This window comes from Equus caballus, chromosome 10 (assembly GCF_041296265.1).
Source record: "Equus caballus isolate H_3958 breed thoroughbred chromosome 10, TB-T2T, whole genome shotgun sequence".
NCBI classification, from domain to species: domain Eukaryota; kingdom Metazoa; phylum Chordata; class Mammalia; order Perissodactyla; family Equidae; genus Equus; species Equus caballus.
This window is the reverse complement of record NC_091693.1, coordinates 54,551,930-54,565,117: the sequence shown is the minus strand read 5'-3', so window position 1 is coordinate 54,565,117 and position 13,188 is coordinate 54,551,930.

The following is a 13,188-nucleotide window of genomic DNA, read 5'->3' as shown; positions in this document are numbered from 1 at the left end:
CATACAATCTTGAAAATGTGCATTCATACCTTGGTTTTGTTTTATGATTGATTTAATTTCTGAAAATTATAAAGTGCAGCTAAATTTGGGACTCAAGTTATTAATAATTAAAGACAGATTCACTTTCGACAAAGAATTAAAGATGGATTGATTTAATTCTGTGAAAGCCAGGATTTTATGTAGCTATTTCATAAAATTTAGGGCGCAGAATGGCAGATTTAGAGAAGTCAAACTGTCTCTTCACCAAAATACTTATCTTAGTTCAGCATATTTTCCGCCTACTGTTTCTGACAAGTGGATTTGAAAATTCAGAGTCTTAAAATACTATAGACTATGATTCATATTTTTAAATCATGAAATATATCTTATCATTTTAGAATGTGGTCTTTTACAGATAAAAAGCTGTATTCCTCCTGATAGAAGAATATAATTGCTGACTGATAAGATTATCAACACATAGGTAAAGAATATTAGGAAATATTCAGTACAACAGAGGCAGGATAACAACATAAGAATCTCCTTGTCCAGGCAGGTGTTTCTGAGTATGTTGAGGACTGGATGGGCAGGTGGTACATGAAATGGGATATCTGACAACATGAAACAGTTTGGAGAATTTTAGACATATGATCCCAAAAATTATCTGAGAAGTATGGTGCTATAGGCCAATCATAACACTTAAAAAACCTCGATTAAAAGCCACTTTTAAAGTATATAACATCTTAGTATAATAAAGTTACCTTACTATGATCAGAAGACAAAAAGTTTTACGTAAATATCGCCTACATGTACCCACAGAAATGTTCTTGGGTTTCAAATAAAAGACCAACAAACTTGGACAAAACTGTTTAGGACCAGGGCAGATGTCTTATTGGAGGATGATTTTTGAGTTAACTTCTCAGTAAACAAGCTAGTGAGTAAAATCAGTGGTTTTAATGCTGCAGTGCCTTTGTTTCCAATGATGAGATTTTTCTGTTTACAAAATTCCAGGAATAGCCATCAAGCTTCAATCCTCTCATCCCATTGTTTTTACAAATAGCTTTTTAGAGATAAAAGTCACATGTCATATAATTCACCCACTTACAATGTCAGCCTGAAATAAACAGAAACCAGTTTAAGAGGCAAAGTGTTTATTTGAGATCAAAGAACTGCAATTTAGGGAGCACAGATTCATGTAGAAAGCCAAACAGTGTCCTGCTGGGGAGTAAAGGTCAGGGCTTTTAAAGGTGAAGAAGGGAGGTTGTATTATAAAGAATTTCAATTGGAGTTGGAGGCACAGAGCTAGTCTTGGCTAAACATTGATTGACTATTGATTCTATCTTCAGAAAGCCCACAATCCTGTCTTTGTAATCAGGATATCTGTCCTGCTGACTTCTCAAACAATTGCTTGCAGAACAATTGCCGTTTTGGCCCAGTCCAAAGGTTTGGCCCAATCCAAGGTTCAAGACAGCGAAGCTGTTTCTCTGAAAAGGCAGCTCTGACTCCATTTAAAAATGGCTCCACTATAGTCAATTTTGACAACAGTATGTGACTCAGTGGATTTTAGTATATTCACAGACAGGTGCAGCTGTCACCACGGTCAATTTTAGAACATTTTCATCATCTCAAAAAGAAACCCATTTGAATTTAATGTGTTTTAATGGTTACTTTAACTTAATTAAATACATGATTAATAACATTTAATTAATGATTCATTAATGTAATAGTTAATTTAATGATTTTAATGTGTTTGAATGATAACCTTTTCCTGCCACTGTCCTATAGGAAGAATGAAGGAGGGATCGTTATGGTTTGGTATGTCCCCTATTCTAGTGACTCACCTTCTCTCCAATCTGAGACAAAGTGGGTTTATAATTGAAACAAAACCAAAAATATAACACTAATTCTAGATTATTAATACAATATGAAAGCGTGATTGCCAAATAATGAGTCTAGATTCATGAGCGACTTGAGGATCAGTCTGTTCACATTCACTTGCAGAACACGTGGTTCTTTTATTTAAATATGAAATGTCTTAATGTCTTCTCTCCTGGAGGAGAATGAATGGTGTTGAATTTTATACATCTTGATGCTAAAGAAATATCAAGTTATTTTCATTATAGTTCATTGAAGTCCTTAATGAAATTTAAATATTTTCTACTTCAGGGGTTGGCCCCGTGGCCGAGTGGTTAAGTTTGCGTGCTCTGCTTCGGCGGCCCAGGGTTTCGCCAGTTTGAATCCTGGGCGCGGACATGGCACCACTCATCAGGCCACGCTGAGGCGGCATCCCACATGCCACAACTAGAAGGACCCACAACTAAAAATACACAACTATGTACCAGGGGTCTTTGGAAGAAAGGAAAAATAAAGTCTTTAAAAATAAATAGATATTTTCTACTTCAAAGAAGGAACCAAAATCGTTGATATGTCAGGATCGGGAAAACACATGTCTTCCTTTACCTACCTGATGTATGTATGTGGATATATTTCACCTTCTCTCTCTGGCACATGTACACGTACACACACATACAATACACACACATATATATACAGAAAATAGTGCAAGTTAACATTGTTCCGTTATTTTCTTAAAGCCATTTCCAGAAGTAAGATTTTATCGGAGATTATCTTACTTTTGTACTAAAATTAGGAATTTATTTTTATTTATTACTTTCTTTTGGATAAAGTTTTGTAAACACACTACAGAAAATTTGAAAAACAAAAAAAAAATTACCTTGTGGTCAAAACAACATTCCTGTTTTACCTTCCACAACTTCTCTTTCCGACTCCTTATTCTTCCTTTTCCAATGTAAAATGAATTATAAGCAATTTCCACAGAATTAGTTACTCTTCAAATTCATCATCTTTTAATGTCCTAAGGATAAGGTCTTTCTGAAAATGTCTGTCTTGGGAACTTATAGAACATGCTAGCATTTAATGTTTGAGAAGGCTCAGAGTGAAGATTCCTGTTTAAAAGAATCTGTTAAATATTCTTGGTCACAAAACCCTTAATTCAAATAACGTTGGTAAACATACTATGGAACACAGTTTGGGAAGAGTTAATTGTTCTCTTATAGATGATCTTTGTATTATTTGGAGGATAAATATATTTGAGAATGCATTTTTTTTCATACTTTGGTTATAGTCTTAAGATAATTTCTTAAAATTGAAATAATGGGTCAAAATTATATATATTTTTAGAGACTCTGTGTGGGAGTTGCTCAATTGCTTCCAAAAGGTTTATGCTGGTTACAATGTATTTGAGTATGTTTCTTTTCTTGCACATTTGCCTGCATTTGTATTATCATATTTTACATCTTTGCTAACCTAATAGGAGAAAAAGCATATTTTATTTGATTTCAATTTGTTTTATGAAATATCTAAGTTTAGACATCTGTCTGAGATATTTGAAAAAACTACATAATTCATATTTATATTTTCATATGTTGCTCTTCAGTTTGAAAACTATCGTAACATCTGTTTAAGTTTGAGTTACTGTGGCTTAGTTACATGACCTAATGTTAATATATAGTTCTGCTCCAGTAACGATAATAAATTATGCTATTTCCCTTTCGATTCTTACTAACAAATTTTAAAGTCATTTTCAAGGTCAAAAACAATTCAGTTGAGATTCTTGTTGAGTTTGATGTTAGCAGTCTTTCTTCGGTTCCAAGGAGCAAAAACTTACATAAGCTACTTTAAGGAAAATTGGAGATTTTATAGAAAAAACAAGACATTTATAATACGATAGTTTACTAGAGTACCTCTCAGAATTCAAAGGCTTTGGACAATCAAGCCGCAGGAAGTCTGTTGATCAGTCAACCTCACAATATTGAGACTTGCCATTCTGAAATTGTCAAAGTTTTAATGAGACTGCCTCAAACACTCTACGCGTACAGGTGATTCAAAATTTCAGATTCCCAGAAAAGATAATCTGATTAGTCCAGCTCTAGAAAGATGTAGGTGACAATAGATGCAACAGTAGTGAACACGTTTAGGACCATAACTTGTTGGGTTCCCTATGAAAACTCCTGGCCCCAGACAAGCCAAAGGATCAGATCTTGGGTCTTCAGAAAAAGTAGGAGGAAGTGATGTGCCAGCTACAGCTGTACTATCTCGTAGTTAGAGTCCCTTCCTCTTATTGTTTCATTTCCCTTCCCTGCGTACTCTGAGCCTATCATTGGAAATTGGAGTCTGCTCCATCCATCCCCATTTCTGTTAAGGGGATATATATACTAACTTCAAAATGGTTATATCAGAGTTAGGGGCTGATTTTGAACCAGTTTAACTAGTTTCATTAGAGATCTGATAATATCAGGGAGTCAATTTTTGTAAATGCTTATTGAATACTTTAAAAAGAAGCAAATTTTCTATAGCATAAATACTCCATATATTCAGTATATGACAATTTAGTTCTTTATATTCTCATTCATTCTTTCACTGTTTAATCTTCCACAATTAGTTGCATGTTAAATCTTTTACTACACTTTTGTTTCTAGACCTAATCCCATGCACAGATGTGTTTCGTTAGCCTCACATGGTTTTTTGTTTTATGGTAAATATGCATAATAATATAAAGTTTACCATTTGAATCATTTTAAAATGTGCTATTCCGTGGTATCAAGTACATTCACATTGTTGTCCAACCATCACTACTATCCATCTCCAAAACTTTTTCATCATCCCAAGTGGAAGTCTACTCATTACACAATACTTCTCCATTACACCGATTCCAACACCTGAAGACCACCACTCTACTTTCTGTCGCTATGAATTTGACTACTCTGGGTACCTCATGTAAGTGGAATCATGCAATATTTGTCCTTTGTGTTTGGATTATTTAATTTAATATAATATTTTAAAGCTTCATAGGTCTATACTGTAGCATTTATCAGAATTTCATTCCTTTTTAAGACTGAATAATATTCTATTGTATGTATATACCACATCTTTCTTATCCATTCATCTATTGATGGACATTTGGGTTATTTCCTCTTTTTACCTATTGTAAGTAATGCCAGTAGGAACAGTGGTGTACAAGTATCTGAGTCCCTGCTTTCAGTTCTTTTAGGTATATATCTAGGAGTGGAATTGCTGGATCATATGATAATTCTATGTTAAATTATTTTGGGAACTGCCAATCTGTTTTCCACAGCAGCTGTACCATTTTACATTACCTCCAGCAATGCACAGGGGTTCCAATTTCTCTATGTCCTTGCCAACACTTGCTATTTTCTTGTATCTAATTATGCTTTTGATTTGCATTTCCACATAATGTTTTGAAACATTTTTAGAAAGTAGCCAATATTGCAAAAAACTTAAAGATATTTTACATAGAAACCTAGAATTGCCGTTTCTCTTAAAAAAACAGAAGGTGTGTAATATACAGTTCTATCTGGCACCATGAGCTGGAGCTGAGAAATGAGGGCCCCTTTAGACAAGACACATGCGTTCCTGCACCAGCTAGGCCACTTTGTCCCAGGCCATCCTACATGGCCCACTCACTTATGTTATTTGCATAGCCTCTGTGAATAGTAAGTTCACAGTCCCAGTCATCAAATCATCCTAGACAACATATGCTTTCATCTGGATTTAGTCCATAAATATTCTGGATGTTCAGCTGCCATGGGGTTCAGATGACAATAATTGACTCAAGGCAAAAGAGGAATTTAGTAGGCTGAGTGAAATGACTATAATTTAGTTGTTATGATCATCTAAGAGCTATAAACATGGAGTTTGTGGGCAGGTTTCAATTCAGAATGTGACCTAGATAGAAATTATCTCCATGAGTGTTACTACTTTAAGTGTTTTAAAAATCTAATTAGATTCAAGAAAGATTTGGAAATTGCCTTAAGGTACTTACACAAGCAGTGTTTGTAAAAACAAGGAAAAGTAAATAGGTATTTTAATAAGAAAAACATTCAGCCATGTAGACTATTTTTCTAAATTTTGACTGTAACAAGCATGGTTGGCTGAGGTCTGTTCACAGCTACTACAGCTACAACCAACACCTCCAGCATCAGCATCTTACCCTCCTCATGATATCCACTTGAATCCATTGAAACTTTCCTTTTAATAGGGAAAGGAGAGAGGTGAGAGCATGACAGCAGTGATGTGAGGCATTCAGGTTCCCTACATGGCCTGCTTTTGAGCCCTGATTGAGGGAGGAGTGAAAGGCAGAAACATGTAGAACAGTTTTGGGCAACATCAGAACTGCACTGGGAATGAGATCCCAAGTATGGTACAGAATTGAGGAGGAGAATAATGTTTGCTTCCCTGCACAGAATGTAGCAATGCAGCTGGAAGATTGAAGACTTCGGTGACATTCAGAGATGGAAAGCTTTGCCTGAATATTATTGATTTCCTGCTGGGCACCATCCATGTTGACTCTTCTGTGCGGCTCAGTGGGAAGAGGAATTGGACAAGCAGAACTGAGGAAAAGAAGAGCAAGACCTGAGCAGAGGCTGTGTAGTGACTGTAGTTGAAAGGCTGATGCATTAATCCATCATGTGAGAAACATACTTGGGAACAACCAGAAAAAAATTAGAACATTTTGAGGAGGACTTGGAAATGAAAAAACCTGCAGATTTACTGTATAGATTTGAAATTATTGGAGCATTCATTTGTATTAGTTAAAATGCCCTCTGCTGTTTCTACTGGACAAAATCACTTTTTCAAAATGATTGGAACAGTGAGAAGGATGGTCTTTTGTATGACAGTAGTCCAGAGGAAGTGTAGGATCCAAGCATGGCGGCTCACATTTCTGTAGTCCTCTTGGCTCTGCCTTTCCCCACAGGGTGGCTGTGCTCAGGTTGGTGGTAGGGAATTTGTAGCCGTTGCAGGTGACATATTTGGATATGTGTCCAGAGAGAAGAATAGAGAGAACTATTCCAAGAGTCCCTCAAAGATTTTCCTTTGCATGTCATTGACCAGAATCTAGTGAGATGCCCAATTGTAAGAATATAGCGGTTGAGGGAATGAGATTGCTAGGATTAGCTTCAATTTATCAGAGTATTTTCCTAAGACTAGCAGCTTTCCCTTAGTCATCTGGGGTAGCAATTGAATTTAAACAAAAAAAGGAATTCAAATGTGGCAGAAGGAAGATGAAAGCGATGTTATGTAGACAATCAACAGTGTCTATCTTTGAAACATTCGCACTGACAGCAGAGGCAGTGAAGACTCCAGTCCCCCAGGGAGCCCAGTGTTTGATCTCAAAGCAAGTTTGGTTTTGGCCTCTCAATTATAAACCACACAAAGGAAAGCTGAGACCATAGGGACAATCTAAAGGAAATAATTCTCTGAATGAACATGTAAACAGAGTTAGCTTCCACAAGAAAACTTACAAACAGCCTTGTCTCCCAACTAGGGAGAAGCAACAGAAGAAAGAAGCAAGAACAAAAGGAGAAGAAAGCAAAGGTTTTGGGAGGTGAAAGGAGCCTCATTCTGGCTGAAGGTTAATTTAAAAACATGTTTCTTTTTTTTTAAGTGTTTCAATGCTATGTTTTTTTCTTACATCTTTTCCAGTCCACCTCTCCCATTCCTTCTAAATTTTATCATTTTGGGGGGTATATTAGCTGTTGTGAGCTCTATTTACCATTATTTGCTATTAAAAATTATCATGAGTATTTATATAACAAAGTACATAAAGGGAAAAAGTATGAATGGGAGGAAGGTTTGGGAGGGTGGAGAAGAATTATGACCTTGCTGCACTAGTTCAATAATTTATACAATTACACCATAGAATGCTCTAGATACTGTATTGGATCAAGTAGAGAATCAAATAACAATCATTACTTTCATCTTTTGTTTTTTCAGTTCAATACCTTCATAGGTATAGCACTAATAATTGATCAAAAACAGATTATGTATCACCTACCTTTCTTTGTTTAACTTCTAAAATGTTAAATTGAATAGTATAAATTCATATTTATTGATTGTCAATGTCGTTTAGAGGGAGCATCGCTTTTTGGAAATTTATCTTAAACATATATATACTTGCACAATACATTTATGCTAATTTTTATGTTTAATTATTCTGACAGTAAATCTACATTTGTGAAAGAGGTTACAAAAGAATTATAAGATATAATGCCTGTGCTTTAATTTGAAATAATTGGCTTTACATATATGCAAAATTGAGAACATTGAGAATTGAGAACATACATAAGGTGATGTTTTTAAAATTTTTCTACCACGATTTGTTTAAAAAAATATTTAGAATTGCCACAAACTAATACAGTTCTAAATAACAAATGCTTCCAGGGGAAACCGATTTTGAGACCAGTATTGAGAGAACACATATCAGCCAGGACTTATGTTAAAAGAGATTAAGGGAAGGCCTCCATATGTAGAAAGTGGCCTGCAATAATACAAAGACAGGACACCTGATTTTTTACTGTTATGAGGAATGTAAGAGAATTTATTTGGTGAATAATAGGAATTGTGGTTCTTGAGATGGTAAGAAAGGGGACTTCAAAGAAACATTGCATCAAATGCCTCAGAATCCTAGGGGCAAGCGTGTCCACTTACCTCATGTGCTTGGTAATAGCGGTTGTTTGGGGAAATGTACAAAGCAATTTTTCTGTTAACTCTAATCTGCTATAGAAAATCTGCAGGAAGTAATGAGTATCCGTGTTAACCGATAGTGTTTGGATGAGAGTATAGACAGGAATTTTACAGCTAATTCGTGATATTATGGATGATGCCTTAATTTTGAGGAAGCTTGATTGCGCTTTATTAGAATACTTGAAGAAAAGTTTTCTGCAAATTATTCAATTTATGCAGTTTAGCATTTTCAATTAACTAGGCTTTATTGATTTCTAAACTTCTTTAAATCAGTGATGCACATTTTCATAACTTTTTACTTTTCCATTAATCATATTTCTAATTAGCTTATAGACTCATATAAGTTCTTGATAACGTGATGAAGTTGTTTAAAATTCTGAAGGTACATTCGACTAAATCTTCATCATGACTGACAAGCTGCAATTTTGTCTGACAATGATATTTTAAAAGTTATCTGAAAATAAACTAATTACATTTTCCTCAAAAAGATTTAAAATGGCCATTAATTTGTGCACTTGATTTTTTTCTCTTATCATCCATAATTAGTCTGTCAAGGTGATAAATACATACCTACCATTCTTTCCATGCATAATGAGCCACAAAGTTTGCAATAGTTGAATGTGAAGTTTGAACACCAAGTGGCAAAACTCCTGTTAGAAATGTTTGTAGAACTTGCATCTCATTTAAAAGTTTTGTAAGTTTAAAATGTGCTTAGACATAAATATATGATCATCATGAGGAATTCTACACAGAAATGCAAGTAGCCTATAAATGCCTTCACATTTTCCATGCTAATGTGGGTATTGCTATAAAAATGGAAAGTATACTACAAGAATTTTTATCCATTTGCAGTTTGCTTCCTTTAACATTAGTAACACATTGAATGCACATAAGGCTCCCTTGCTCATCTGATTAAAATATTACCATATCTAGGTCCTAAATTGCTCAATTCAAAAGTATGCCCTAGGATTTTATAGTAAAGTTGTTTCTGAGACCTAGAGGCATAGAAAAGAGTAGAAAATCACTTTAGTTTTACTCATAGCCCACTTTACATATTTCAAATTCATTTATTATTAATTCAACAAATTTTTATTTCCCACTCACTATATGACAGATACTCTTCCAATGGTTGAAAAGATGAATAAGACATGAATCCTATAATTACATTTGCATATAGAAGAAAGAAACGTGCTTCTAGTTTTTTCTTAATTTTCTCAATGACTAATGATTTCCCTCTCCATTCTCATGAAAATTGTTTTTGGAAATATTTTTTGTGTCTGAAAGTTGCCAGCAATATGACAGCTGTTGTGGTAGATTGCAATAGCCATAATATTTTGTAGTTTGTCCCATGAAGAGGTGGAATCTGTTCTCCCACCCACTGACTTTCTTATGTTCTAGAAAGGACATAGTATAGCTGAATTGAATTTCTACAATATTTATTTTGCAAAGTTTAATTTAAAATAAATGAGTATCCCTTTATGACTGTAAAGGCTCTATTAAATAAGAAGGTTAATCTACAATGATGAGCAAGGTGGATTGGTGGAGACATACATTTGGTAGAAATAAGAAAAACATCTGAGATGTTTGATTCACTTTACTGTTGAACATTCTTGGAGAAATAGTTCATTTCAACAATATATTTCCAAGTCCCTTGCTTCGACCCTTTCAAAGGGTGGGGCTTAGATCACAATGGAAACTTTAAAGAGAAAGAAACCAAAAGGAAAGTAAAAAAATCCAAAATGGTAGATGGTGAAAGAGGGAAAGATAGAGGAAAAGCAGAAAGAAAAGAATAGGAAAATATCTTATCCCTTTCTAGAAATACAGTAGGATAAACAATTTAATGTGTGAAGATTTTGGATTAAGATGCATTTTAGAAAAAAAGATGGACCCCAGTTATAAATTCAAAAACAATGAACTCAAGAGACATGCATGCAGCAATGCACATAACTAAAAGCAAGAGATTTGACATGAGAAATAGTATTTATTTTGGAAAAACTTAATTAGTGAAAGGGGAACAGGACCCCTGTTGAAATTTAATAGCATTGTCACCTAGCAGGAAAGGGTTAAAGAAATAATTCTTTTATTTGTTTTTACAAATGAAATGCTATATAAAAGAGACATATTGACAGTGATTATGATACTTTCCTAAATCTAGAAAAAGTTGCATTTGAGTTGTTTTTTTATACTCAAAATAAGCATGAAAGAAGACATTATAAGGAAAAGTTGAATGTATAAACCATCTTATCTTAATGTAATGTGTGATGGGAAAAGTGTTTTAAGTACAGGAAAATAACACTGTGATGCCATCATTTTTGTTTTTTAAAGATTTTATTTTTTCATTTTTCTCCCCAAAGCCCCTAGTACATAGTTGTGTACTTTTAGTTGTGGGTCCTTCTAGTTGTAGCACATGGGACGTCGCCTCAGCATGGCCCAATGAGCGGTGCCACGTCCATGCCCAGGACTGGAACCGGCGAAACCCCGGGCCGCTGAAGCGGAGCACGCGAACCCAACCACTCGGCCACAGGGCCAGCCCCTATGATGCCTTCTATAGAAACAGGATCCTCTGTAACATTGTTTAAGGAAAAGAAAGGCCTATGTTTTAAGCTAAGTGTGTGTCATAAGGGAAATAATCTTAAGGGGGATAGCCTCTGGTGTACCAAATAAAAAGAATAATTTATTTGGATAAATTTCCTAAATTTTTCATGAAAGCTATTTCTCACTACCCTACTCATTAACTGCACAAGAAGAGGAAAATGGTAAAAGGAAGTCTTGGAAAAAAATGAGCAAAAACGAGGATGAAATTCAGAATTTAGATAGGAGGGGTGGGGGAAGTTGAAGCAGCAAAAAATGACCCAAAATTGTAGGAAGGAAGAAGAGGAAAGTTTTTACTGCTGAGGGACATTTATGTGAGAAGAGCAAGTTCTTCATGAACTTGATGAAGAAAGGCCAGACATCTTGTTATGAGTGCCTCACAATGCTTTCAAGTTTAAGATGCCTAAAACAAACTCAGCACCTTTCTACCTAAATTAGCTCCTAGTTTAGAATTGGAATTTTGTTTTTCGTCAGCAGTACCATCAGTGTCCAGTTATTTACATATTCCAGAAAGAGATAATGTGTCTTGGACAATGATGGTAGGTGCAGAATTGGTAAGAAATAGGATTTGGAGATATACACATATATACATACACAACTTAATTTAGATTCAGTAAAATTCACCACTTTTAGTATAAATTTCTAGGAGTTTTGACAAATGTATACAGTCACGTAACTACTTGCACAATGAACACTTTCATCACTTTCCCCACCTCAAGATTTTCTTGTGCCCCTTTGTAGTCAAGGCTGAGTGTCCCGACAAGCCTGCCAAAGACATTATTCATTTATGTTAAGTATTTATTATTTCTACCATTTCCATTTGACCTCTTTTATAATTTCCATCTCACTTCTAAAATTCCCAATATGTTCATGCATGTTGCCCACCTTTTCCACTAGAGCTTTTCACATGTTAAGAACAGCTATTTCAATTTCCCAGTGATGTCTTCTACCACATCTCAGTGTGGTTCTGCGATTTCTTAGTCTCTGACAGTCGCCCCACCCCTCCCTTTTCCTTTTTCTGATGTCTTATTATTTGTGATTGGAAGTTTGTCATTGTGTGTAGGACAGTAGAAATTGAAGTAAACTGTATTTATGCCTGGAAATAGCATGTCTCTTCTGCTAAGCCTTTGTTACGGGTGAGTCAATCTAATTAGAAATTAATTTTAGTTTAGTTTTGTTGTACCAGATCTTCAAATTCTTCTCAGTTTACCTTGTGCATGTGGTGTGATCTGGATTCCTGGAGGATTTTTCTCACTGTTTAAATTCTACTCTCAGTGTGCATCTTTCCCTGTTGATCCTGCATTTCTTTGCATTTATTCCTCCCCTGGAGGGAAACTTCTGGTACTTGTTAATCTCTTCTTTCTGGCTTTGTGGTGAGAAATGTGGGGCATTCTCTGCATCTTTGCTCATGCTGAGTCTCAGGCAGGCAATATGTCCTTCTGTCTTGTGGGTAGCTTTCTCTATTTCCTTTTCCCTCTCCAGTGGTAGGAGATGGTTAATAGTCCTGGAACCTTTTCTTGCCTTTCCCCCAGAGTTTAATTTTGTTTTCTGTTTCCCTACTCTAACCACAGTGGCCCTTTACCTGGGCCTAGGGGGTGACAGAATTTGCTGCTTTTCCTCTAGAGGATTAATTCTTTTGTTCCATATGGGAGAAAGATATAGTCAAGACTTCCTGTCTTATCTGCAGCAGAAAAAGCAGCTTTCTCTAGTTTCATGCCCCCTTTCCACAAAAACCCCACTTTTTTGGGTACACACTGTGAGATCCAAGGAGGAGAACATGCAAGTAGGTGCAAACTATCTTTGTGTCTGAGGCTCTCAGGGGTTTTGTACTCTCACATTAGTCCACACTTGGCTGAGTAATTAAGCTTGGCAGCCTTTTCTTCCTCCTGTTCTCTGCCCCAGATAAGCCAGTGCCCTGTTGCTCCACGGAGATGTTCCACTTTCCTTAGATTTCAGGCTAGTTGATTACTCTGTGATGTCAGCTATCTGATAGATTCAGCAAAAGTTACGGGTTTTTTGATTACCTTTCTTCTTATTTTGTGTTGAGAATAGCAC